General features: G+C 44.2%; 1 protein-coding gene across 2 annotated transcripts in view; it reads right to left on the bottom strand.

The window, feature by feature from the left end:
* The window catches only part of LOC146831505 (adhesion G protein-coupled receptor E1-like), a 722,905-nt gene that overhangs the window by 269,327 nt on the left and 425,749 nt on the right, over positions 1-27,829 (bottom strand). The gene's annotated exons all lie outside the window — the stretch shown is intronic.

Raw genomic sequence — 27,829 nt, 5'->3', positions numbered from 1 at the left:
GAGGCAATGGTCCAATTTGGGAGCGTCCTGAAGAACTGCCTGATTGAAACAGTTTGACTCTGACTTCCAAATACGATGCCAGAGAATTGGGTTTGGATTTTTATGATGTCCGTAATGTAAGGAACTCCCAACTCAGCATGGCAGACGTAGGTGGACGTGGAAACCGGAACCGCCAATATGTATCTCAAGAAAGCGTTTTCCACTTTTTGTAGTTCGGAGACGTTTCGATGGCCCCATATCCCTGCCCCATATGTTGCTACAGTCATACATTTTGCCTTATATATTTTTATAAATTCCAGGGGCGGTCTTCTTCCTAGTTTTTGGGCAAAGTTAACAAGGGCAGTAGTGGCTCTAACAAAAAGAAGTTTTCTCAATGTAATTGCTTGGCCCCATAGGCCCTTGTCATCTATGAGGATTCCCAGATATGAGTAAGTGGATGTGGTGGCCAATTTGCTCCCATTTAAATAGATATCTTTACTCTTTTTGCTACCTTTACCACATTTCATCACAAAGGCTTTTGAGGCGTTGATATTTAAGTCAATATCTTGCATATATTTGTTATACAAATCCAATGCCTGCTGTAGGGCTAAGGGGGTCCTAGCTAAAATAACAGCGTCGTCCGCGTATAGCAGTGCTGGTATGAGTCTAGGGGCCTGATCTTGTTGGACCTGGGGAACGTCCTGACTTCCTTCCAATAAGGCCTTCTCAAGGCCATTAGTATATAGTGTGAAAAGAAATGGAGCCAGGACGCAGCCCTGTCGTACCCCTCTAAGAACTTTAAATGAAGAGGTGCATTCACCAGCACTACTAAATCGGACTCGCGCTGTGGCGTTACTATATAGAGCCTTCAAGAAGTCTATTAGTGATTCTTCTACTTGCATTTCTTTTAAGGTGTGCCATAGTTTCCCGTGAGAAACGCAGTCGAAGGCCGAAGAGAGATCGACAAACGCTAAATAAACTTTCCCTCTTTTCACCCTCGTATATTTACCCAGCAAGATCGCCAGGTTGAGCCCCTGGTCTATTGTCCCCAGACCTTCCCTAAAACCGAACTGTAGATCGGACAGTACATTCTTTTCTGTAGCCCAAGTTTGTAACCTTGTGAGAAGGATCCTTCCTGCTACTTTACCTAGTGAGTCTAGGAGTGAAATTGGTCTGTAGCAGGAAGGATCCTGTCTATTGCCCTTTTTGAAAATAGGGACCATGATGGATTCTGACCAACTATTAATAAGGCCCTGTGTGGAAGTTGCGTTAAGGACGCGAGTCAAAATTGGGGCCCAGAGATCTGTATTGTGTTTATATATATCTACAGGGACCCCATCAGGTCCTGGGGCCTTAGAACCTTTGCTTTCGTTTAGTGCAATCAAAACTTCATCAAGTGAGAAGGATATCTCTATAGGGAAAGAGGTGTTATGTACATATGCAGATGGAGGTAACAAGGCTGTAGTGTCTATCAAATCTGGAAGGCCGAAAATTTTTGTATAATGGCTCACCCATTGTGCCTCATCTATCGCTATCTCTATAGAGGGAGAGTTATCGGAAAGAAGGAATGGAGACCTAATTACTCTCCAGTATGCCTTGCTATCATTCTGGTTGCTAGCCCTGTGTAGATCTTCCCACAAGGAAATTTTCATTGTCTTTTTCCTGGTCGCGATAGCTTGGTTATATAGTTTCCTTCCCTGTTGTACTGCAGAACCATCTCTATCCCTATTATGTATCGCTTTTTTTAGTGTACGGTGAGCATTCGTGCAATTGGTGTCAAACCATCTTGGTTTTTGAGGGTCACCCTTTTTTCTCTCTGCGGACAGGGAGCTTTTTATTATTGCAGTGATATGGTTAAAACTTTCAAGAATGAGCGAGGGCGATGAATTCTCATTCAGAGAGGACAGGATATGTGGTAGGGTTTTAGCCACTACAGAATATGTGACGGTGTCTGGATCAACTAATTCCCATTTCAAAGAGTAGCCATTGATCCTATCCATAGTGAGATTCGGACAGGTGTGGTGTAATTTATTCTTTTTACGCTTTTTATGGGAGATGGAACTATTCTTCTTAATTGTTAGAGTTTGTGGGAAATGATCGCTAATAGCGATCTTATGGGTAATGAAGTGCTTTACCCTGTTCCCTAGGTTATTTGAAACCAGAATATAGTCTATCACCGAACCTGTCCCTTTCCCATTATAAGTCGGTGAGAATGCAATTTGGGGATTTACTAATTCATTTGCGAAGCTCAGGTTCAACATAAATATGGTCTCGTTCAGGGCACTCCCAAGAATGTTATGGGGAAAGTGAGTTAGATTACGATTTTCCTCGTCATTCAAGCCGCATGTATAATTATTACTATTGGGGCACAAATTAATATTAAAGTCCCCTCCCCAGATGATTTGAGTGTTCCCTGGGTTAGCCATCTGGATTTTAAATACCACTTGTCTAAGTTGATCAATGATTTCAGGTTCATTCTCTTTAGGGATATTGTTATAAAAATTCACGAATGTTAGGGTGTCGTTCCTATCTATTGTAAGAGTAAGGATTTGATAGTATGGGTTTGGTGTCTCAAATGTGAATTTTTCCACTGTTATCAGATTGGAGACATATACGCTTAAGCCTCCCTTAGGTCTTCCATGGATAGAAGGAGAGGCTGGTGTATGAAAGGTTTTAAAGCCGTTAATATTGATGACTTTTTGCGACCAAGTCTCTTGGAGACAAAGAATATCCGTATTCTTAACAAAATCGAGAAATACATCATTATGCATTTTGGAATGTAAGCCCCATATGTTCCAATATGTAATATTTATATCTCCTTCCCCTTCTCGGGATATTATGTATGGCTGGGAGGCTAACCCTGGTGCATCAGATTTGGATATAATGGAATTCATATTGTCCTCCCTGATGTAAAGAGAAGCAGGAATAATCAACTGTGTTACTCCATTCTGTGTTTGACCCTGGGCAGAGTTAGCTCTAACTGCTGGTTCACTCTCAGACTCAGAAGAGCCCCTATGAGGAGGAATAGACAATCTGGAGTCAGAATTCCCAGCCTGAATCGTTGTTCTTATTATTGTTATTGGGGGTAGTCAATCTGGGTTCTCTAGCGAGGTAAGTGCACTGAAGCGATTATGTGTGGGGATGTTAAAGGTTTGGTTGGGCGTGAGCTGATGGTGGACTGATTTCATCAATTCGGAAGGAGGGCGATAAAAGAAGCCCAAGGGAAGTATCTAGATTCCTGATTCAAGGGTGTTTTTGGCCGCTAACCCCAAAATTATTTTGACTAACCAGGGAGAGCGAAAGGTCAATACCAAACAGTCGCCAGTAAATAATTTCCTGGATCTACCCATCCATCCTATTCTGCGAATCATCTTGAATTCTTCAAATAAAATGCGAGTGTCACCCATTCTATCCCCCAGCCAATATAATGCTTTGTTCCTTAATGATTCACAGGTCTCCTGGTCATTAGATCGTAAATGAGGGACGTCACCCAGGATCACTGTGTAGGGAGTGCAGGCTGGAGGAAGGTCCAGATATATAGAGGATGGTGCCTTTATGGATGTTAATTTGATGTCGGGTATAGTATGTTTGTCAGTGGTAGAACAGGAGTCAGGGACTAGGTTTTGTTGTGTCTCTTTAATCCTAATCTGGTTGCTGGTTACAATAGTAGAGGTTTCGCCTGTGCGATCAGTATAGGGTTGGGATTGTCGTAGTTTCCTATCTTTATTCAGGCTGTCTCTAATAGGCATAGGGCTAGAAGATCTAACACTCTTATCTTCGTTACAGGAAAGAAGTTTTGCCACGTGTGTCTCGATCCTGTCTAATCTAGATCCGATAGCCTCAACAGCTCCTCTCACAAAAGAGTCTAAACTATTTAAAGATGAGAGGATGGTGACCAGATCATCCCCGTTAATATGTTCTTTAGTAGTATTTACTACTGTTAAAGGTGTAGAAAGAGTTTGTAAAGAGCTAGTAGCTGGGTCTTGATGTTTTTTCTTTGTTATAATCTCCTTTCCTTTATGTGTCCTTGATTTACTTATCTCCCTTATGCCCCTTCCGGACTTCCCCGACTGTTTCTCAACCTTATTTGTCCCCTTTGTCCCCTTATCTGGTTGTGAGGTGATTATGTCGCTATGGTTGTGCACTATAATGTCACTAATGTTATGTTGTATGGAACCATTTTTTGCTGTTCCGGACTCAGCCATCACTACAGGGGTGGTGATTTGAATGGGAGTAGATAGACCGCCCTCCTCTCTGTCTTCTCTAATTGTCATTGAGCCTGCTGCTAGGGTTTGTTCTACTGTGGTAATTTGTTTTTCTATTGCCCCCATGGCCCCAGTCAGATATGTTAAGAGTGATTGTTTCTTGGGTTTCTTAATATCCATACCCTCCGCTGGTTCACAGCTCGCCGCTTTCCTTTTGCCCATACTCAAGAGTACCTTATTGGAGCTTGACTGCCGGCAGACAATACAGTAACTACTTCGTTTGAGATCAGTCCAGTAAATTAAATGAGAGTCAATCGATATATACCAAGTCCAAAGTTATCTAATAAATGATAGAAAATACCTGCGGATTTGTTCTAGTCCGTTCGCTGAGGTCAGAGTAGGCAAGATAAAAGGTGGGGCCACGATGGCAGGCCCGGTCCGGTCTCACACGGGCACAGACGGGCAAGGACGGGCCCGCCCTTGGCCCGGGCTTGGCCCTGGCGCTGCCCGTGCGCGTCCCGCGCCGCGTTGTGCCTGCGTGATTTTTAAATGGACTGGGCGCAGGCTGGAGTCGTCACAGCCGAGCGCCCAGCGCCGAGGCTTCTGGGTGAGGTAGTTCTTTGGCCGTTTCCCTCACGGCGTATTCGGAACTGCTGGAAAGCTCGTGTGCACCCCCACGGAAGCCGTTCCCCTCACGGCAATAGCGTTGACAAGGTGGCAAAGTTTCAGGTATGGTCCTCTGGTCCTCTGGTTGCGCGTCCTGCGCCGCGTTGTGCCTGCGTGATTTTTAAATGGACTGGGTGCAGGCTGGTGTCGTCACAGCCAAGCGCCTAGCGCCGAGGCTTCTGGGTGAGGTAGTTCTTTGGCCGTTTTCCTCACGGCGTATTCGGAACTGCTGGAAAGCTCGTGTGCACCCCCATGGAAGCCGTTCCCCTCACGGCAATAGCGTTGACAAGGTGGCAAAGTTTCAGTTATGGTCCTCTGGTCCTCTGGTTGCATTTTCCAGGTAAAACTAGTCGTTTTTTTTCAATGTGCCTAGCTATGGATTTTGGGCTCTAGCTCAGCCGGCACCTAGGGAGACATAGCAAACCTGTAAATTTTTTAAAACTAGACACCCAGGGGAATCCAGGATGGGGTGACTTGTGTGGCTTTCACCAGGTTATGTTACCGAGAATCCCTTGCAAACCACAAAATCTCTTTTTTTTAAAACACATGTTCCCCACATTTCTGTGATGGAAAGTTCTGTAATCTGTTAGGTGCCACAAACTGCTACCCACCCAGAATTTCCCAAAGTCTCTTAATAAAATGGTAACTCACTTGTGTGGGTAGGCCTAGTGCCAGAGACAGGAAACGCTCCAAAACGCAACGTTGACACATCACATTTTTCTATTGAAAACTTACCCTTTTTTTGCAATGTGCCTAGCTATGGATTTATGGCCTTAGCTTAGCCAGCACATAGAGAAACCTTGCAAAACCTATACATTTTTTTTAAATTAGACAACCAGGGTAATTCAGGATTGGGTGACTTGTGTGGCTCTGACCAGCTTCTCTTACCCCGAATCCCTTGCAAACCTCAAACTTTGTAAAAAAAAAGCACATTTTCCTCATATTTCTGTGATGGGCAGTTCTGGAATCTGTAGGGAGCCACAAACTTCTACCCACCCAGCATTTCCCCAAGTCTCCCGATAAAAATGGTACCTCACCAACGCTCCCTCTAATTTATCTCCTCCTCCTCTTCACATTTGCAGCAGCATTGTTTATTTCTTATGGTCCTGATGAAAGCCTGGACACTTTGAAAGACCAGATAGGCTGAAACATGTTGATCGACTGTACCATTTTAGCAGTCTAATTCACACTGCTTTGCAATGCTTTTTAATCCTGCAAGTTTGGACAAGCCAATAAAATGTTTTTTTGTCCCTACTAGGTAGTTTTAGAATCACATTTATCTTTCCAGGCACATCCAGCGCTGCACCCTCACAACGCCTATCACTCACCTATTGGATCTTAGCATCCTTCACATCTTAGGACATTCAAGAAATCAACCCAGAGCCCCTACCTCACAGTGAGAGAGTTGTAGCCCTCAGTGGGACTAGGTTTTCCCACTGGGAGGAGAAGCTCATATGATGAAGCATGCCACCTATGGTGGGTGAAGGCATTCGTCCTGAAAGGGATTGCTCTCCAGAGGGGCTTTACTGAGAGACACATTTTCACCTCATTCCAGGTTATACCCGAGAAGTATTGTACTATGATTATTGTATATGGGGAGTCACTTCTCGCAGGTCTCTAAACTTTTCCCTTGGACCGTCTCCTCACTCTGTCTATGCTTCGATTAACAGAGAGAGACAAGTCAAGTTCACTCTGACTCTAATAGCCCGCGCACAAGCTTTGAACATATTTGGAATGTAAATCATTCAGCAAACATCGTACTAGAATATGATAAGCTTCCCATTAAAGTTCAAGAAAGTGTATTTCTAAAATATCCAGATGCATTTCCCCTTAGTTCATCAGACTACTTGGAAAGCATTTATTAAAAGTTAGTGTTTTAAACGTGAAATGAGAAACAGTAGCTACTCATACTGTGGTTGAAATGAAGGCCACTTCCACTACAATAAATAAATGCTGTGGACAATACTTTAATGCCTACGTTGTGCCTGCCCAAACCTCCGCTGCTACTACTGAATCGTTTTTCTGCAGTTTTATGTAGCGCAAACTAGGCCCAAAAGCATTGGAGCACTTTAAATGATCACCTGTTACATTACATAAGGACTCATTCACGAATCATAGGCACTCTGAGATTACGTGATGTGGCCAAAGTGACAGGATGCAGATAATGCACAGATTCACAATATTTTCCTTCAGCTTTTTAGGTCGAGCCTATAGCGGCGGCGCGCATGCGCTGCACGCTTTGCAAGTCATGCAGTATACACTACGGAGTGAAGCTTCGTGGAAGCTCCGCCCACTCTCCGTCCATTGGCTTGTGTCTTTGTCCTCCTGTAAATGTGGTCTTCTGATTCATTTTGAGGCTTGTTAATCCCTCCTTATGACAACTAAGTCGTCATTTGTCACCTCCCATAGCTATTGGCCCCTTTACCTCTCTTGTTACACGGTACGTGTTCTTAAGTAGAACTATTTATACTATGGAGCTCATCACCTGGAAACGCAGTCTGCCCTTGGCGGGGGAGGCGGTGGTTACTTGCTGCCCGGGCCCTGCGGCTGCGTCCCCTTCATCTTTCTAGTCTCTGCACGGCTTCCCTCCGTGGGACTACCCTTCTCCACTGCGGGCGGCTCCACAGAACTCTCCCCACTCTCGGGTTTCCCCTCTCCACCGCCCTTGGCCTCCACGTCCTCATCCTTCCTCCACACATCTGGGGGTTTTCCATTGCCGTCGCCCAGCCCTAGGTCGAATCCATAATCATGTATCCGGCAGCGTTTACCAGATGAACGCCAGTCTGGCTTCGGTGGCCCTGCTACCTTGGGCCTACATCATAACTAAAGTCGCTCTGTGGAAATATGGATTTTTCTGATCAGTTATGTCCCCTATCTTGGACCCCAACGGTTTCATGTATGAATCATAAATACATGTATGTTCCCTCCAGTTCCAGTTATGAAGACGCAAACACATGTGCGTCCACCGTCAACATGTCCTCTTTCAGATCCGCCATGAATAGGCCGGATATTCCATTCCTAAGTATGAAAGGCCACCGGCTTTATATGGTTCACTTATGCCATTTTACAGTCCAGGCAAGTAGGCCCTGATTCTGTCATCAAACTCTTCTTGCCTTCTGCCTCTGAAAGCTCCAGTCTGAGCCTGCATCTGTGACCATGAACTTTGTCTCATTCCCTGCGCGGCTCACGAAGCCTGACATCAGCCTGTTGCCTGCCAAAAACTGTATTTCACCTTCGAAATTATCTGCTCCGTTCCCTGCCCAATGCATTCCTGTCTAGTAGTTTAAGTAAACATTCTTCCAGCTACCGAGCAAAGGCCCGGCTTCTCTGTCTTTATGCAAGTAATTCATAGCCCTATTAATATGGAAGATTTCTACCCTCGCATCTAGTGTAGACACTTAGACGCTTGTACACGCACTAACAGTCAGTATAGTCAGTATAGAATAAGATTCTACTCTAAGAGACCTCTCTTTTGGATAACATCGTTCTTTAAACATAGGATGTTAGATATGATTTGGGATTAGGTTGACTTGACCCTCCAGACTTTTGTCGTCACATGTAGAGCTAAATGTCAAGTCCCCTTCACCCCCTAGTTGCACGTCAATCACACGTCATGCTGCTGCGCGCGCATTTCTGCCAAGTATTTCTGCTGACATTGCGAAATTCTTTCATGGAACCACCCTATTATGACATCACATCTGATGACGTTCTTTAATCACACCCAGTTACGCCTATTTTTGCTACGCATGAATGTATTATCCACACTATCAATTGTTACGCCTCTTGCATTTGCTTCACTGTAATGCCTATTGTATAAAAGTGATTGATTATCAATAAAGTATGTACTTCACTTCCTGAACCTTCGTGGTGATGGAACTTGGAGCAACCGATTCGAATCATCCATTGGAATAAAGCCCATTCCGAACCTCTAATACCACGGATTCTGCCTCTTATTTAATGAGCAATTTTTATTATGTTTCTGTATCAAATTAAGTCCCGGTAATTAAATTATTTACCACATGAATGGCGCCCGAACAGGGACACTTTCTCATCTCACGCGCCGGCGGTGCGTTGCAGGCCCGGTCTCCTGCCACAGCTGGACGGACAACAACGCGTACCAGCAGGATTTCCTGTATCTCCCTCCGGTCAAGCGGGGGCGACTGAGGCTGCGATCAACACCCAGACGAGGCGGTGAGAAGTGCGAAGTATCCCGACCAGAGCCTAGCTGAGAGAGCAAGATCCGAGGTATACAGAGGCCCACCAGTTTTCCGAAGTCCCGAGTCGAGTCCAGTTTCTGAAGTCCCGAGTCGAGTCCAGTCCGGTTCAAGTTCAGTTCAGTTCCGAGGCCTTCCGTTTCCGAGCTACCCGGTGAGTACCATTACTGGGGAGGAGTTCTGACGTGCACATAGGTTGTGCCGGTCAAGACGGGTTTGGGTACACAAATCCGGTCTGCACTGTTTTAGCAGTGTATCTGTACTGTTTAGCAGTATATCTAGTATATCAAGTATATAAATTCAGATTAATTCAGTTAATGTCGAGTATTATGTTTAGTGATTAAGTTTTCCTTAGATCGTCATCATCATTGTTGCTCAGTTAAATGTTAAATGTTAAATGTTTTAAATACGTTCTGCATATTGTGGTATGAATGACTGTTCATTATTGTGTTTATTTGTATTAAGTTTGTTCTAGATCAAGTATCAGATCAGTTCTCAATATGCCGCTCTTTTCGAAATTAAGACAGATCACAACAAGAAAAGGGGTACTCGAAGAAGCTGTTCCTATTCCTCCTAGGGACACTCCAGGGTACTTCATGTATCATAAACATGGCTTAGACGCTATATTATTTCTTGATTTATGGGTAGACTACACCAAGGAATTACCAGAAAGTCAGAGGTGGCCCACAGCTGGGACCTGGGATGCAGAGTGCATCATGAAAGTAGAGGAAGAGTTATGGAAAAGGAAAGTCAGACAGTCACAGAAAGACGCCATTGAGTTATGGCGTAAAGAATCTCATAGACGTACAGAAAAAGCACTCCGACAGGAAGAGAAATATAAAGAGAATTCAACTAAAGTCCGAGAAAATCTATTAATTGAAGAAGGTACACGAGTGAAATCAGAACAAGTAGACAGACAAAGAAATGCCCTTATAAATGGTATGTATCCCCTCCTGGCCGAGGGATTACCTAAGGCTACTCCGGAAATACCAAAAGACTTGCCACCCCCATTGTTTCCGATAAAAATGCATCCTAAGGGGCATCCTAGAACGGCAGAAGATGTTTTTCTTTCCTCATATTTAGATGACGCAGCTCCCGAGTACGCTAATCCCGCCCCACATAGACCGCCTGCCAGGGAGGTTCAACGCCAAGATCCAGTATCTGTATCTCTACAGCAACAAATCCTGACACAAGTTCCGGCAAGCACATCTGTTTCTACATCTGTTCCTACAGCTACTTCTATAGCTGTGTCCACACCTATAGTTGCTGTGTCGCGTTCAACGAATCCTTTCACGCCCGATACCCCAGATGGGGCTACGGGAGGTGCTACCAACATTTTTTCTACGCCACCCAGAGTAAATAAACTTACCTTTCAAGAATCAGCACATTCACGTACCCCCAAACTCATAAATGCCCGCACGCTTAAGGAACTTCTTATAGATTGTAGATATGACCCTGTGCCCGGCAAAGAGGACGAGATGATCATGGCATCATTACGTATCAGACGAGCCGCGGTGTATCTAGGGAAGATACCAGGAATGACTGCGCATCTAGATAATATATACCATTTTGTCCAAACAGGGCGAGATTCAGAATGTATTAACAGAGCTATGGAATACCAGAAGGTGGAGATACAGGGGGAACTGTTACGTTTCCTCATAAATTGTGTGATCAGAAATCAAGACCGACCGGGGGTAGACCCGGAAGCAATGCAAATTCTTACCAGATGGAGCCAGAATATATCAGAAGGGAGACATGATAAGAAAAATTGTATAATAGCCATGTGCCGAAAGATCCGTAAAGAAATAGAACGCCTACACGAAGAGAGATTAGCGGCAGACCAGTTCGAACAAAGCGAGGAGGAAGGATCAGGACTGCCCACAGGACAGTCAGACACCATAGCTTATGTAGGTAGAGGAAGATCTTGTAATAGTACTAGATGTTTTATTGACCCGATACGTCCGATATGTTCAGATAATAACAGGAATTTCCAAACACCTATAATAAATATAAGGTCCCCCGAGCATTCGTTCCAAGCCGCTGACAAATTACTCCGAGGACGAAGGGGTTATCATTTTCTCGATTCTATGGATGAACAAGAATTAGCCAGGTCAGCCGTTCATTGGGTTGACAGTCCCGGAAAGTATGGTGATGATACAGTAGCACACACATTTTTGAATCTCACCCCAGATGAACAGCGTTTAGCTGGGATTTATATGATTCAACAACTCCTTATACTATATCAGAGTCAGCATTCAGATCCTGGTCCCTTACCTGAAATACTGACTGAATTACTCACGAATAGATGGAGAGGTTCAGGTACTAAATTAATTAAAGAAATACTAGAATCAAGAAAGCAGTACATTCTTTTTGTATGCCCAGAACATGTCTCACTGCCCATCAAGGAAAGAACAACGTATTACATTGACAGACAGAATCCCTTACGAGAAGTACACCCAATAAAAGGCGAGGACAATGAGTTTAAACGTGTATTTGTATATACGCCCATATCGAAAATAGAATTGTTACAAATGAAGAAAGTGGTACCCAGTCATGACAAAGACCCAGCGGGTTTTCACCGAGAAATTAAAGACATGTTGCTCATGGGAGAGTATACCTATCCCGACATTATGACAATATTAAAGGTATTGATGCCTGCTGGCATTTATGAAAAACTCAAGGAAAAAGAGTGGGAGGTGGGAGACCAAAAGATAGAATGGTCAGCATTAGAAGCAGAAGAAAAGGCCCGAACTGCAGGAGCAGGGCTTGGGGATAAAACTAAAGCACTACCAGGTTTACTAGTATAGGTACTGCCACGTTTATTAACTACGAAAAAGGAAGACTGGGGTACAATTTCAGCCTGTAAACAAAAGCAAGATGAAGACACTAGTGATTTCTATGCCCGATTTGAAAAATGTTTTGGTATAAATAGTGGCATAAAAGCAAGTAGCGAATCATATCCACATCTGTTTGTGACAAAATTAGTTGAAAATTCCTTGCCCCAAGTGAAGAATAGAGTATTAAAATTCGAGAGTACCTGGCAAGGTAACACCCCATCACAAATGTTGCAAATGTTACAGTACCATCACAATAGAATTAGAGAGGAACAAGAACATGAACAAAGACGCATGAAAGACACGAAAATGAAAATGCTAGTCTCCCAGACAGTTCCAGCTGAAGGACATAAAAAGGGTACAACACATTCCGGTGATTCAGCAGGTCCTGTAAAAGGGACATGCAACTATTGTAAACAGCCAGGTCATTACATACACGATTGCCCAGACCTGAAGCGTAATATCGCCACAGGTAAAACACAAGAAAGACCACGGCCACTTAGACAGGATCAGAATGAACAAGGAGCCCCGCAGCATGCACAGTCCATGCCAGCTCCACCACAGTCTATACAGTTTGTGCCAGCTGCACCAGCGCTGCCTGTTGCCGCCACACAAACTACGACACGACAACTGTACCAGACCGCACAGTACGACTATCCTGATTATCAACGATACGCATGAACCAGCCTAGAGAGGGAAGTTGACTTACCCCTTATCGAGGTCCCAGTAGACCAAGAAGGACCTTATGTACATAGTGAATTATTAGGCCAAGATAGAAAATTTTTACTCGATACAGGGGCAAGTCGAACAACCATAAAACGTAGTGAAGTTCCAGGGGCACCCCTCTCAGGCTCACAGAATATTTCCCTTGGTTTTTCAGGAAAACCTATTGTTAATGAAGTATCACAGCCTCTTCCACTTACGATAGGACCTTTGACCCGAACTACAGATTTATTGCTTACTAAATCATGTCCAGAAAACTTGTTAGGTATAAAAACACTGAAAGCTCTAGGAGCTATAATATGTTGTTCTCCGGAAGGAGTAAGATTGTTTCTACGTGATTTTAAAGGTCACTATGTGTCTAGAGACATGGATCCCCGACTGCAGACTTTACCTACACATCTATGGGCACAAGGCCCTACTGATGTTGGTTGCATGAACATTACACCATATCGAGTTACACTAAAGGCAGGAGTGGTACTACCACGAATGCGACAATACAAGTTACCACCAGATGCTGTAGTGGCTTTACTGCAAATCATTGACGAGCTCATTGCCCAAGGAGTGGTTGTGGAAACAGACTCCAATGTATGTAATTCACCGATAATTCCGATTCTTAAACGAACAGATCCGAAGGCCCCGCCAGTATATCGATTGGTTATTGATCTGCGCGAATTGAACAAGTGCATTGTGCCACAATTTCCTGTGGTCCCAGATATCTCGTCATTACTGACAGCTATTGATTCCGAAGCAACATTCTTTACTGTAATTGATCTCAAGAATGCCTTTTTCAGCGTCCCAATAGATCCGGAAAGCCAATACTTGTTCGGATTTAGTTTAAATGGACGTAGCTTTAAATTCTCACGCGCACCTCAAGGATTTACAGAAAGCCCCAGCATCTATAGCCAAGCACTGAAACGAGAACTCGACAGTATCCACATGCCAGTTAACACTGCTCTGCTTCAATATGTCGATGATCTGCTGATCACCGCTAGAAGCGAACCCGAATGTGAGAAAGCATCACTGACAGTTTTACAATTTCTAGCCGAAAAGGGGCACAAGGTGTCCCCTTCTAAGCTGCAATTCTGTGTCCAGCGAGTTGTGTATCTTGGACACTCGCTGTCCAAGGAGGGAAGGCAGCTTACACCCGACCGCATTCAGTTAATAGCTAACATGCCAATACCCAAGACACAAAAGGAGGTGCGGGCTTTCATAGGCCTCACTTCATATTGTAGGCAGTGGATCCCTCAGTATGCATTTCTAGCAAAACCACTCATTCAATTGACAACACAGGAGGCAGCCACATCGACTGTTCTCCCTTGGACTCAGGAACATACACAAGCTTTTGAAAGCTTAAAGAAAGCTTTATGCCAAGCACCTGTTTTAGCAACACCATGTTACAATAAACAGTTTACACTCTTTGTTACAGAACGCGAAGGTACTGCCTTGTCAGTACTCACACAGGAACAAGCAGGATCACACAAACCATGTGCTTATTTTTCTAGTACATTAGATCCCGTAGCTCAGGCTTTGCCTGCGTGCCTGAAATCAGTGGCAGCAACAGCTTTAGCAATCAGACAAAGCGATGCCATAGTGTTAGGACATCCATTGACAGTTCAAGTACCACATGCCGTAGAGGTTCTTGTGAATAGAACGCAAACACAACACTTGACTATAGCGCGACTTACAGGGTATGAATTAACATTGTTTCAGCCACATATAGAAATCAGACGTTGTAACACATTGAATCCTGCCACACTTTTACCTGTAAACGGAACAGACCCACTAGCTCATGACTGTATTGAAGTTATTACAATCACGACGAAACCCAGACAGGACTTGACGGATGTCCCATTGTCAGACCCAGACCTGACGTTGTATGTAGATGGTTCATGTATAAGAACAAGTACAGGAGAGTTAGTGGCCGCTTACGCAGTCACAACAGATACTGAAATCATTGAAACAAATTGCATAAATATCTTGTCAGCTCAAGCCGCAGAGCTCATCGCTCTGACACAAGCCTGTATTCAAGCCACAAATAAAAAAGTCAACATATACACTGATTCACGTTATGCATTCGGAGTTGTACATGACTTTGGCGTGCTGTGGCGAGAGAGAGGTTATTTAACTTCTCACGGTGCCCACATTCAGCACGGACCCCTCATTCATGCTTTGTTAGATGCAATACATCTACCCACTGCAATATCAATTATGAAATGTAAAGCTCATACGAAAGTTACTGATATCATTTCTCAAGGCAATGATCTAGCTGACAGAACAGCTAAACAGACTGCTCAAACTCAAACATCCGACATGACAAAGACAATAGTCCTGACGCCAACACATTGTATGACGGTTAAAGATCCCACTCTTGACGTAATTGATATACAGACACATGCTACACCAGAAGAAATAAAGAAATGGACTGAATTAGGAGGGATCCAAACGGATCAAGGATGGATGATGAAGGAAAAATCTGTGTGGTTCCTTCCTGATTCAATGGTCCAAGTTATCATTAACACTGTACATAGTCCAGCACATCTAGGAGAAAAAGCTATGCTAGACAGCATTCAACACATTTGGTTCAATAAACATTTACGAGCAGCAGCTAAACAAAAAGTTCGTACCTGTATGATCTGTTGTCAGTTCAACCCAGGAAAAAGCGTTCCCGTAGAACAGGGTGGATTTCAGCCTCCTGATCACCCTTTTGAAGTCCTCCAGATGGATTATATCCAGATGGAACGATGTCGAGGATTCAAATATGTTCTCGTAGTTGTCTGTGCTCTTTCCCGTTGGACGGAGGCATACCCGGTTTCAGATTACACTGCCCCGACTACTGCCAAACAGTTGGTTCGAGAATTCTTCCCACGATACGGTTTACCACGTGTTGTCTACTCAGATAACGGCCAGCCGTTCTCATCCGAATTAATGAAACACGTTTCACTTTTGTTAGGTTATCAGTGGAAATTCCACTGTGTCCGACACCCCGAGGCAGCAGGTCTCGTAGAAAGACATAATCAGATCCTGAAAATTAGATTGTCCAAAATATGCAGAGAGAAAGGTGTCGACTGGGTAGTAGCGTTACCAGTTGCACTCTTTTACATGAGAATGGTAGCACACTCTCGAACAGGGCTATCCCCGTATGAGGTGATCTTTGGCAGACCACCAAATATGTGGGGGACGCCTATACCACGCAAAATAACTGATATTGACTGTAATATGCTGACAGATTACTTGGCTTCCTTGATGTCTGCACTACAATCTTGTCGTTCACAGGTAGCTGCAGCTTTTCCTGACAACACTGAGGTGAAACCCCATGACGTAGTTCCGGGAGACCTGGTCCTGGTGAGGAACTTTGATCGAAAGACTCAGCTGGAACCTAGGTGGAAGTCACCGCAGCTGGTCTTGCTCACCACAAGGACAGCCGTGAAGATCGAGGGCAGGAAAGGCTGGGTACATTCAAGTCATATCAAGAAATTTCATGGACTACAATCGGATGTGAATACCACACCTTGTGTGTCTTCCCCCATTGACTCAAAACTTCCTTTTGTTGAAAAGAGTAATTCCGAACATTATAAACTAAAACTCAGGTCTAATCAGTCAAGCAATTTGATTGTTTAAGTCCTCTCCAAGGTGAAGCGGTTGAATTGTCTCTGACATGTATCCCTTAGACCTGAATAGAGAACACACCCGAAAAATGTTGAAACGACATGCGTACTGTAAATCACTGCGTAGTCATTGCACAGTGACGTTATTAATTTTGTTTTTCTTAAGTCTTTTAATAATTACTGCAAGTATATTGTTGCACATATATTATCCTATTTCTAGACATGTTTATAATATTACTGCCGAACATTCTTTTAGTGAATTACCTCCGCTTGAGTTGTCTTATAGATTTGCGCTGCGCAATAACACGTTTATTAGTATGTTACATCATTCCCATCAGGTTAGCAATGCTACAAATTGTTGGATATGTGGCCGACTCCCTCCCTATCAGAATTATAAAGGAATTCTACCTCTCTTTCCATACCCGTTCACACACAACGGCTCCTGTGGAGCATGGTTTAGTTTAATTAATTCCCTAGATTCGAATTCTGCAGTTTATCAAGATAACTGGGTATGGGGAAATTTGAACTTAGTTTTACTTAAAGTCTGCTACCCTAACAAGGAGGGACTTCCCCAGAGAACAGGAACTGATCTAGAAAATGAAGTGTATGGATTAGGTAATTTTACGCTTAATCTTATGATCCTAAATGTCGAATCCGAAGCTACTCCAATTTTGCCCGCTATGTCAATATTTCCAGTAAAAGGTGAATTATGTGTAAGAAAGAATGGTTCCATACCTATGGGCCATAGTAGATGCACCACTGTAGTAGAATTTAGTGATCAAGGCAAGTCTACATTTAGAGCTTCCCGCCATTCCTATTTCATATGTGGTCGGACGGCATATGTACGTTTGCCTCTAGATTGGGATGGTACCTGCTACATTGGATTTCTTTTGCCACCTGTTTTCCTAGCTCCTCCTGATTATCACAGAAATACTCATTTAGTATATAATAGAGTAAGGAGAGATCTCCCAATAGTCGATTACACTGAAACAGCATGGGAAAAATACACAGATTTCAATAAAGGTCTCTTTCCCTATATAGGTACCGTTACTAATAGTAAGCTGATACGTAGATTAACTAGAACCCTTGAAGCAGTAGTGAACGAAACTATTTCCGCCTTAGGCAATTTAACAGAAGAGCAGTCTGCTATGCGGATTGTTGTGCTTCAAAATCGTCTTGTCCTTGACGTCATCCTGGCCGATAGGGGCGGAGCTTGTAGGGTCATCGGATCAAGCTGTTGCATTTTCATACCAGAAAATTCGCCATCTGTATATAAAGCCATAACTCGCCTTCATAAGATTGTAAGCCAGATACACCAGAACCCAGGCACCTGGACTTGGTCCGGTTGGTTTTGGAGTGTATTATCTACCTTTGGATGGAAGGTCCTATCTTTCCTAGGTATTGGCCTTCTCATACTATTCAGTTGCTGTCTATGTCTACAATGTGGACCAGCGATCTGTGGTCTGTGTGCCACATCGTGTATTCCACCACCAAGATTTCATTCATCCCGGAAGAAGAAAGAAGAACAAATGATGCTATATGAACAGATCAACGGATTGATGAAGATTGATATCTCTTAACGGGCAAGTAGGGGACAAGGAGGGAATGTGGAAATATGGATTTTTCTGATCAGTTATGTCCCCTATCTTGAACCCCAACGGTTTCATGTATGAATCATAAGTACATGTATGTTCCCTCCAGTTCCAGTTATGAAGACGCAAACACATGTGCGTCCACCGTCAACATGTCCTCTTTCAGATCCGCCATGAATAGGCCGGATATTCCATTCCTAAGTATGAAAGGCCACCGGCTTTATATGGTTCACTTATGCCATTTTACAGTCCAGGCAAGTAGGCCCTGATTCTGTCATCAAACTCTTCTTGCCTTCTGCCTCTGAAAGCTCCAGTCTGAGCCTGCATCTGTGACCATGAACTTTGTCTCATTCCCTGCGCGGCTCACGAAGCCTGACATCAGCCTGTTGCCTGCCAAAAACTGTATTTCACCTTCGAAATTATCTGCTCCGTTCCCTGCCCAATGCATTCCTGTCTAGTAGTTTAAGTAAACATTCTTCCAGCTACCGAGCAAAGGCCCGGCTTCTCTGTCTTTATGCAAGTAATTCATAGCCCTATTAATATGGAAGATTTCTACCCTCGCATCTAGTGTAGACACTTAGACGCTTGTACACGCACTAACAGTCAGTATAGTCAGTATAGAATAAGATTCTACTCTAAGAGACCTCTCTTTTGGATAACATAGTTCTTTAAACATAGGATGTTAGATATGATTTGGGATTAGGTTGACTTGACCCTCCAGACTTTTGTCGCCACATGTAGAGCTAAATGTCAAGTCCCCTTCACCCCCTAGTTGCACGTCAATCACACGTCATGCTGCTGCGCGCGCATTTCTGCCAAGTATTTCTGCTGACATTGCGAAATTCTTTCATGGAACCACCCTATTATGACATCACATCTGATGACGTTCTTTAATCACACCCAGTTACGCCTATTTTTGCTACGCATGAATGTATTATCCACACTATCAATTGTTACGCCTCTTGCATTTGCTTCACTGTAATGCCTATTGTATAAAAGTGATTGATTATCAATAAAGTATGTACTTCACTTCCTGAACCTTCGTGGTGATGGAACTTGGAGCAACCGATTCGAATCATCCATTGGAATAAAGCCCATTCCGAACCTCTAATACCACGGATTCTGCCTCTTATTTACTGAGCTATTTTTATTATGTTTCTGTATCAAATTAAGTCCCGGTAATTAAATTATTTACCACAGCTCCCAGGGGGAAGTCTGTGTTTAAAGGGACGGGTGGTGTCTAAACCTTCCCTTGCAATCGAACAGCAAGGCGGGCAGCTGCAGCCAGACTGTCGCGTTAGAAACAAGGCGGCTCCTGGCCCCATCAGGTGCTGCTCTGCATTTTATGCAGAGCTTAATCTGTTAAAACTATAAATGCAGGGGCCGGAGCCATTCTTAGGAGCCAGGCGCTGGTTCTGATGAATGTCCGCATTCACTAATACCGAGACAGCCTTGTCTTAATTCCATCTCGGGGCTCTTTCTTCCACTTGCCCTTCCCGTCTCTCTATCTTACTCACTGCTGCTTCTTTTTCGTCCCTGCTTTTTCTCTGTTTTCCTATTTTTTTCTTCCTCGTTCTTTCACCCTTTGCTACCTTTCTCTTTCTTGTTCTAGGTCAAAGTCTGAGGATTAAAGTAAGTGCGGGTCACCAAACATCAGTGCCTGCACCTAAAAACCGGCACAAATTAAGCAGTGTTACTATGAACAGAGAGCCCACTCGGCAGGCATGCATACACAGAGCGTGCTGCCCTCCCCCAAATCTACCACAAAAATAATAATAATAGGAACGACAAAGGTAATAATAATGACAAAGGTAACGATGATGGCAATCATAACTGTGATTTAGATAGAGTTCATCTCCAAATGAATTTTTTTTCGGTATGGCATCGGTTGTTATTTTCTCGATCTTGGAAGCATGAAACAGTGAGGCGGCCCGAGTGGGATTAAAAAATACCGTCTTTGTGAAGAAGGCCCCGTGAACGTACATTTTTATGCAACAAGTTTTCTTATGTAACGCTTCATAGCAACCTTGCGCTGCTTTGATGAGCTCTAAACAATAAATACGTTTAATGTCTTCTGATATAATTGTACTCAGTTTACCGACCTGGTGCAGATGGCCTTGCTAGGATTTGAAGATCGACACATTTTTCAGTAGCGAGCATTTAACTCAGAGAGCCATGACTGACTACTGTAAATAAATTTAAATGTCCAAGCAAGGCAATCCTAGCCAATTTGCACCAGAGGAAATGATTATGTAAATGCGCATGACAGAATTCCCCGCAGCTAAACTGAAGGATGTCGCGTAGAAGGTGTGTTGTGTGCGGCATAATTAAACTTACTTATGAAACTTTATCAAACACACAAAGGACTCTCCCATAATCCGTACCCACTCTCCTGTATGCCGTATCCTCTAACCTCAACTCAGAGCATGCATGGGGGGCACACCCAAGTGCCCCCCCCAATACCTACCTCCTCCTTCTATTTCCTTTAATTGCACTTGTGATGTCGCCCGAGCTCTGCACCTCCAAAGCTCACCTGAATCACCCCACCTCTGTCAGGATGTTTCCAAGTTGTTTGGAGAGGGTGTTGATGTGTGTCCGCAGGGGGTGAGGTATGGCCCGGCAAGGTAGGACGTAGTAGGGGCCGATAGTGTGATAAACAAGCATTGGCATGGCCAATAGGTCTTGCCGTTTTGACCTTATAAGTTTTAGCTATGCAGGATACATATTATCCTGGGTGCTGTGCCGCCAGGGTTTGAAGAGGTACACAACAAATAAATACACCGGTGAACACTTGCACAGATGTCCATTAGGACACGTAGGTAGACACAGACATGCTTGCACAGTTTCACAGGCAGAAAGAACACACACAGATACACACATCAAAAATACCCCATACAGCTCCTCCCATGTACTCAGATACCCATGGATATACACATTTCCACTCATACTGTGCACGCACACACACACACAAGTTGGATTTTCAAGCTGCGGATCCTCCCATCTCTTGCTAAAATGATGTCTCTAAAGAAAAACAGCGGAGCAGCTTCACCTATTTTTAAGATGCCCACAGCAGAGCCAAACTTGGAAATCTGGAAATTGTGCGACCAGCTCCAGGCCTCTTATAGGTTGTAAGGCAGGGGCAGCTCTGACACAGCCCTGTTGGATCGCACTGATGAGTGGCTGACTCGAACCCAGCCCAATCAGCCTTTCTTCTGCATCAATATTTTGCAAACGCTCCTCTTTTCCCTCAGGATTAATCTCTTACTAACATGCAACAGAACTGGCGCCAGCACTGCCTACTTTCCAGAGGCACCATGTCACAAAATGACTAGGTTACTTTACTGGCCATTCTCCCATCAAACATCTGACTGACCCAGCGCCAGCCCTACCACCTGTCACAGGAACCATGTAACAAAATAGGTAGGTTACTGAAGTATAAGGGGGGACTGCAGCACAGGCTAATTGTGCCAGCCCTGTAGATGCAAAAGCTAAATCCAAAGTGTGAGTGAATTGAAAACCAGGCAGACCAGACAAACTCAAGTATTTTTTATAGTAAGTAAAGCCCGGGGCTACACACTTAGTTGTCAAATGACACTAGTTACCCTGCTTGGTGGTCATTGCGCTTTCAGTGCCTCAAAGGACGTCCAGTAGAGAAGTGGAGCGTTCTTACATGTGGGTTCTAGTGCTGTTCTCAGCTCTTGTGGTTGCTTCCAGTCTGGTGTCTGTGCCTTCTAATCCTTCACGTAAATGTTGTTTATTTCCAGCTGGCCATGCCGGAGAGATCACTTGTACACTGCCCTGGTGTGCAGGCGGTTCACGTACCCCTTGACTCCATATACTCTGCGGATGGGCCTATTGGGGCTTATTCACAAACAGCCCTCCCTTCTCAGTGTGAGTCCCCTCCCGCTCAGACCTTCCCACTTCCTACTACTTCCCACCCATGGCCAGGTCTTACCTGTGGATCACAGTCTGCACCAGGCTACCAGCTGCCCTGTTCCTGCCCGCCCGTGCTCGCCTGGTGAGCACTGACCACCCACGCTCATGCAGGAAATCACAATCCGCCATGGACTAACCACCCACAGGCGTGCATTAAATCACAATCAACTCAGCTGTGCACTGACCGTCCACACTTGTGTACTAAATCATAATCGGTGGCAAACACTGTGGGATCCAACCTGCAACAGCTGACAACAGGGCTTTAAATGGGCACAGGCAGCTTCTAAAAAGCAGTTGTTGAGACAGGTCCCTATTGAGCTTTCCATTTTTGCCCTCACCCTCAGAGTGAAAAAACATCGTAACTCTGCAGCAGTACCACCCTTCACTGCCATTGATGTCACTTCAAAGAGACTCGTTATAGTTCTTTTACAGTCTCATCCTTTCTGGACAATAGCATTTTTTGCTCATTTATCTTATGCAACTAACAACCAATGACAAAGCCAATAGTCCAGGCTTGCTGTAGGTGTGACGTTACTTGTTGTATCTTATATCTAGATGCAATGACAAAAACAGAAAAATAGTAGTCAGGCGGCACGCTATGCCAGGCACAGATTTTTAGCATAGGTGTTTTTAAGACATGCCGTTAATTATACTGACCACGCCCCTTTCAGACCCTAGTTTTTTCATCTCACTTAAAGCCTCAAATACAGATGGTGTAGTGCATTATGGGAGTTATAGACTGGCCTTCCCCGATGTTTCAAGCCGCTACCGCACTCCCCTGGACCTTCAAATGTCAGTTACATTTTGCTACTTTTAGTGCTACCAAGGCTTGTTGGTCACCAGCTTGGTAACCAACCCCTTAACTTGATGCTGCATTAAGAGGGCACTCCATAACACCCTCAACCAATGTCATCAAGGAACCTGCTCTTGTTTTTGCATTTCCTTTCAGCAGCACAGTCCCAGTGGTAAAATCAGCTTTATTCCAGGTCCCATTCAGCACCAAGGACAGCCAGGACAACTCTGCACCCGGACTCCATGGGCATGGCAAAATTGTACGGACTGTTGGGGCCTGGTCCTGGGAACGGCACCACCTTTACCCTGCAAAGGTACAAGGCACCTTGACCCTTAAGTGACCGATTGTCATTAGTAGTTTTTGCAATTGACCACAATGATAAAGTCTCACTGTATTTTACGGCTTGATTTTATATTGCTTTGAAAATTCATAACTTTGGTTATATGTATGCTATTTTGCTCATTTTGGTGTCTAAATTAAGATTAAAATGTACTTTTTAAAATAAATTGGTGTCCGATTTCTATCGAGTCATGTCAATTACTTATAAACCATAATGGTACGGTCAAATGCTTAACACATGTTCCTCTAGTAAATCCTGACTGCTCTTTGCCACTCTACCAGGACTGAGCTAGGGATTTATTAGTGTGAATCCAAGAACCATCTTTGGGGAATTGTGATAATATTGCATGGTAAGGCTACCCAGCCATACCACATAATATTCCACTTACTTACAATATCTATTTACAGGGATCGTACAATAGTACAATAGTCCTTTAACTCCTCTCACTCCCTCTTTAGTTCGTTAGCTATCTGTTCTGTAGGTGTGAGAAAACTGTGTTCTGTCCCTCCTGCTACTACCGCCTGTCCTTTACTTACTCTGTGAGATAGGGAAGAGTGCGAGACATCTGGCCATGTTGAGCCTTAGTTGTGATGCTCAGGAGAAAACTTTCCACTGTACAAAAGACAAAATGATAAGCAATGCCAAAGCTTTCTTGAATGCATTATGTGAATTAAAGAGTTAACCCTGACAAAAATATATGAGCAGAGTCTGGTTGTTTTTTGTGTGAAACAAGCAGTTTTTGAATGGACTAGGTGATTTTTAAAACTTAGCTCACAAGTCTGGCCCTTTAGCCAACAACACTGCCTGCAGAAGGTTTTAGCCCATAATGACGGCATTGAAAGCAAAACTACAAGCCCCACCATGCAACATGCTGTTGGCTTAAAAACCAGGAATGGCTGCAGGTTTCATAATGCAACTTTGCCGGCTTGGTGAATGTAGAATAAAATTGAGTTTCTGGCCTTTTAGGTCGAGCATTCGAGACCTCTTGTATATACTTTAGTATATACTTATATACTAGTATATACTTATTTGTATGTACTTTGTGGGCACTGGAGATCAGCCCTAGGACTTATCTGCTTCTGCTTAGGGACTTTTGTTTTCTGCTCAACTGCCTCTATTTAACTGTCTTAATAGAAAACGACCAGCAGAGGTAAGTAAAATACCAGAATCACTTTAGCATTCTCTAGATTCCAGTCCATAGAAACTGTCTTTCATGAGCACCAGTAGACAATAATATTTTTTTCAAATCTTGTATTTTCAGTGATATGACCACCAACGGCCCTGATTTTATATTAAAAGGAGGCAATATTTCTCTCCATGTATTCCCATACCTGGCCTGTCATGCAGTTTGGTGCTTACTTTCCATCCATGTTAAAGAACAGTAGATGTTTCAGCACCCAGGCTATTGTGCTGCACAGCTAAATACATATAAGGTCCCAAAGGCGAGACCGATTGCATTGTAAATGCTTGTTATGTGGGTTAACACTGCCTCTCTCCATCTCAGTGTAACTGGGAAAGGAGGAAAGTTGCACATACACAGTGCAGTTTAGGTTACCTATTCCTAAACCCCCAATGCCCCTGGGTTTACTGTTCTGGCTGCACTCAAATTACAGCAACATCGCATCGCCTCTCCAAGAGCTATTAGATTGAAAACAGACTCGCTGGACCTGCGATCCAAATGTTTGGACACAGTCACAGACTAGACATTGCTTAATTACTAAATGCAAACATGTGGCTATTATGAAGCCTTTCAGAATTTTTTATGGGGACTGAAAACAAAATACAAAATGTATACTGTCTGGAATTCGAACCTGGCTCAGTGGCTCCATAGACGGCAGCTCTGACCATAACGCTAAAGGCTCCCTGCACAATCCTGGCAGGCCCCCAAAACTACCTGAGCAAGTGGCAGGTGTAGCGGCGACAAGCTCTTGGATGTTGCAAATGCAATGTGCACGTAGGTGAAACACCAGTTCTTCCGACCGGCTTTGCAAACATGGCTCCATCGCTTCTCACACTTTGCCAACAAAGTGACCGTTGTTTAGGACACTTGTGTTATCTTTAAGTATATGGCTGGCAAGTTGTCTCTTGTTGACCTGGGAGCTTTGGGAAAGTGTGTGCGCGCTGGAGAAAGGACATGTGTGCGCGTGCAAGAACGCATGTTAAAGGGAACTATGTCCCTCACTTTTGTTGGCAGGCTCAGTGTCTACAACAGGAAATGTCCCAAAACGTAACACGGACACATCAAATTTTTCCACTGAAAACTGAACCTTTTTTTATGGTCCTAGCTGTGGATTTTGAGTCCTAGTTCAGCCGGCACCAAGGGAAACCTAGCAAACCTGTACATTTTTTTTAACTAGACACCCAGGGGAATCCAGGATGGGATGAATTGTGCGGCTCTCACCAGGTTCTGTTACCCATAAGAAATTTGTAAAAAGAAACCACATTTTCGTCACATTTCTGTGATGGAAAGTTCTGGAATCTGCGGGGAGCTACAAACTACCACCCACCCAGCACTTCCCCAAGTCTCTCAATAAAAATGGTATCTGACGTGTGTGGGTAGGCCTTGTGCCCAGGACAGGAAAAGGGCCAAAACGCAACATGGACACTTCACATTTTTCCAGTGACAACTGGCAATGTGCCTAACTGTGGATTTTGGACCCTAGCTCAGCGGACACCAAGTGAAACCTAGCAAACCTGTACATTTTTGTAAGGTAGACACTCAGGGAAATCCAGGATGGGGAGACTTGTGTGGCTCGCATCAAGTTCTGTTACCCAAAATCCCTTTCGAACCTCAAAGTTTGTTAAAAAAAAAAACATTTTCCTCCCCTTTCTGTGATAGAAAGTTCTGGAATCTGTGGGGAGCCACAAACTTCCACCCACCCAGCATTCCTCCAAGTCTCCCAATACAATTGGTGCCTCATGTTTGCGGGTAGGCCTATTGCCCATGACAGGAAATGGGCCAAAACACAACGTGGACACATCACATTTGTCCAGTGAAAACAGACCCTTTGTTTACAATGTGCCTAGCTGTGGATTTTGAACCTTGCTCAGCCAGCACCAAGGGAAACCTAGCAAACCTGTACATTTTTGAAAGCTAGACACACAGGGGAATCCAGGATTGGGTGAGTTGTGACGCTAGCATCAGGTTCTGTTACCCATAATCCCTATTAAATCTCAAAGTTTTGAAAAAAAAAAAAATCCTCCCATTTATGTGATGAAAGTTCTGGAATCTGTGGGGAGCCACAAACTTTCCCCCTCCCAGCATTTTTCCAAGTGTCCCGATAAAAATGGTACCTCACTTGTGTGGGTAGGCCTAGTGCCTGTGACAGTAAACAGTCCAAAATTTAATGTGGACCCTTTTTTTTACAGTGTTCCTTTCTGTGGATTTTGGGCCCTAGCTCAGCAAGCATCTAGGTAAACCTAGCACACCAGTAAATATTTTAGATCTAGACACCCAGGGTAATCCAGGATGGGGTGATTTGTGTCGCTCTCACCAGGCTCTGTTACCCATAATCCCTTGCAAACCTCAAACTTTGTAAACACAAACCCCACATTTTCCTCATATTTCTGTAATGGAAAGTTCTGGAATCTGAGTGCCTGCAACAAGAAATATAGAGCTTAGAGCTCGCTGTGCTATCCCCACAATCTATAAGTTTTTGGCCCTTCCCAGTCGCAGACCCTTGGCCCCCCCACACAAGTGAGGTATCATTTTACTCAGAAGACCGTGGGGAATACTGAGTGGTAAGAAATATGCGCCAGCTCAGTGATTCCAGACATAAATGTGAGGAAAATGTGATTTGCTTAGCTAAATGTGAGGTTTGTAGGGGATTCTGGGTAAGAACATGTTGGCGGATCCACGCAAGCCACACCTCCCTGGACTACCCTGGGTGTCTAGATTTTAGAAATACTTGGGTTTGGTAGGTTTCCGTAGATGGCCACCGAGCCTGGAACAAAAAACTCAGGTGACCCCCTTGCAATACCAGGTCATTTTGTGATAGATAATCTAATGCCTCCACAATATGTTTTGGGCCCTTCCCGCTCACGGGCACCTGCCCACCTACACAAGTGTGGTAGCATTTGTATCAAGAGACCTGGGGTAATGCTGGATGGTAGGAAATTTGTGCAGGCCCGGTGATCCCACCACCTTTTCACACAGATATGTGAGGAAAACATGATTTGTTTGAGCTAAATCTGAAGTTTGCTGGGGATTGTGGGTAAAACAAATGTTGGAGTGTCCCCCAAACCACACCTCCCTGGACTCCCCCTGATGTCTAGTTTTCAGAAATGTCTGGGTTTAGTAGGCTTCTCTAGATGGCTACCAAGCCTGAGACCAAAATATCGCTGCCAAGGGCAGCAGAACTAGCTTAAATGTGTGCACAAAAAAATGGGGGAGCGACTCTTGCCTAAGGGGCCATGCTATTGCCCCTGGGGTGTTGGCATAAAAACTGGGGCTATTTTGGGGGGTGGGGTGGGGGCACTGGCATCCACATTCTGGGCAGCTTCCACCTCTGAACAACAACAACAAAAAATAGCCCCTGGCTTCCTAGTGGGCTTTCTGCCCTGTGGGACTGTCCATGTGTTTTTGAGTGGGGTGGGGGCATGCCATCCCATTCAAAAACAAATGGACGGTTCTGGGCAGCCACCACCCCTACTCTGGCTAAAGAAAATACTCCCTGGTGCTTAGTGGGCTTTCTGACTCCCAGTGGGTCAGATTGGGGGATATTGCCCCATCTGCCCCCAGGGGGCAAAAAGACTGTGGCTATGTTTTTGGGTGGTGGGGGCATTGGCATGTCCATTCTAGTCAGTGGCAGAATTCTAAATTCACTGCCTAATTTGAATGGATAGAATTAGAAGTCAGTTTTAACTGCCCGCTCCCGCTCAGAAAACCATGCCGGTAAGGGGCAGTGAAAATAGCTAAATGCTCTCCCTGCCATGGGAGAGT

This window comes from Triturus cristatus, chromosome 5_1, assembly GCF_964204655.1.
Source record: "Triturus cristatus chromosome 5_1, aTriCri1.1, whole genome shotgun sequence".
Classification (NCBI taxonomy): domain Eukaryota; kingdom Metazoa; phylum Chordata; class Amphibia; order Caudata; family Salamandridae; genus Triturus; species Triturus cristatus.
This window is presented reverse-complemented; position numbering and strand designations above follow the sequence as displayed.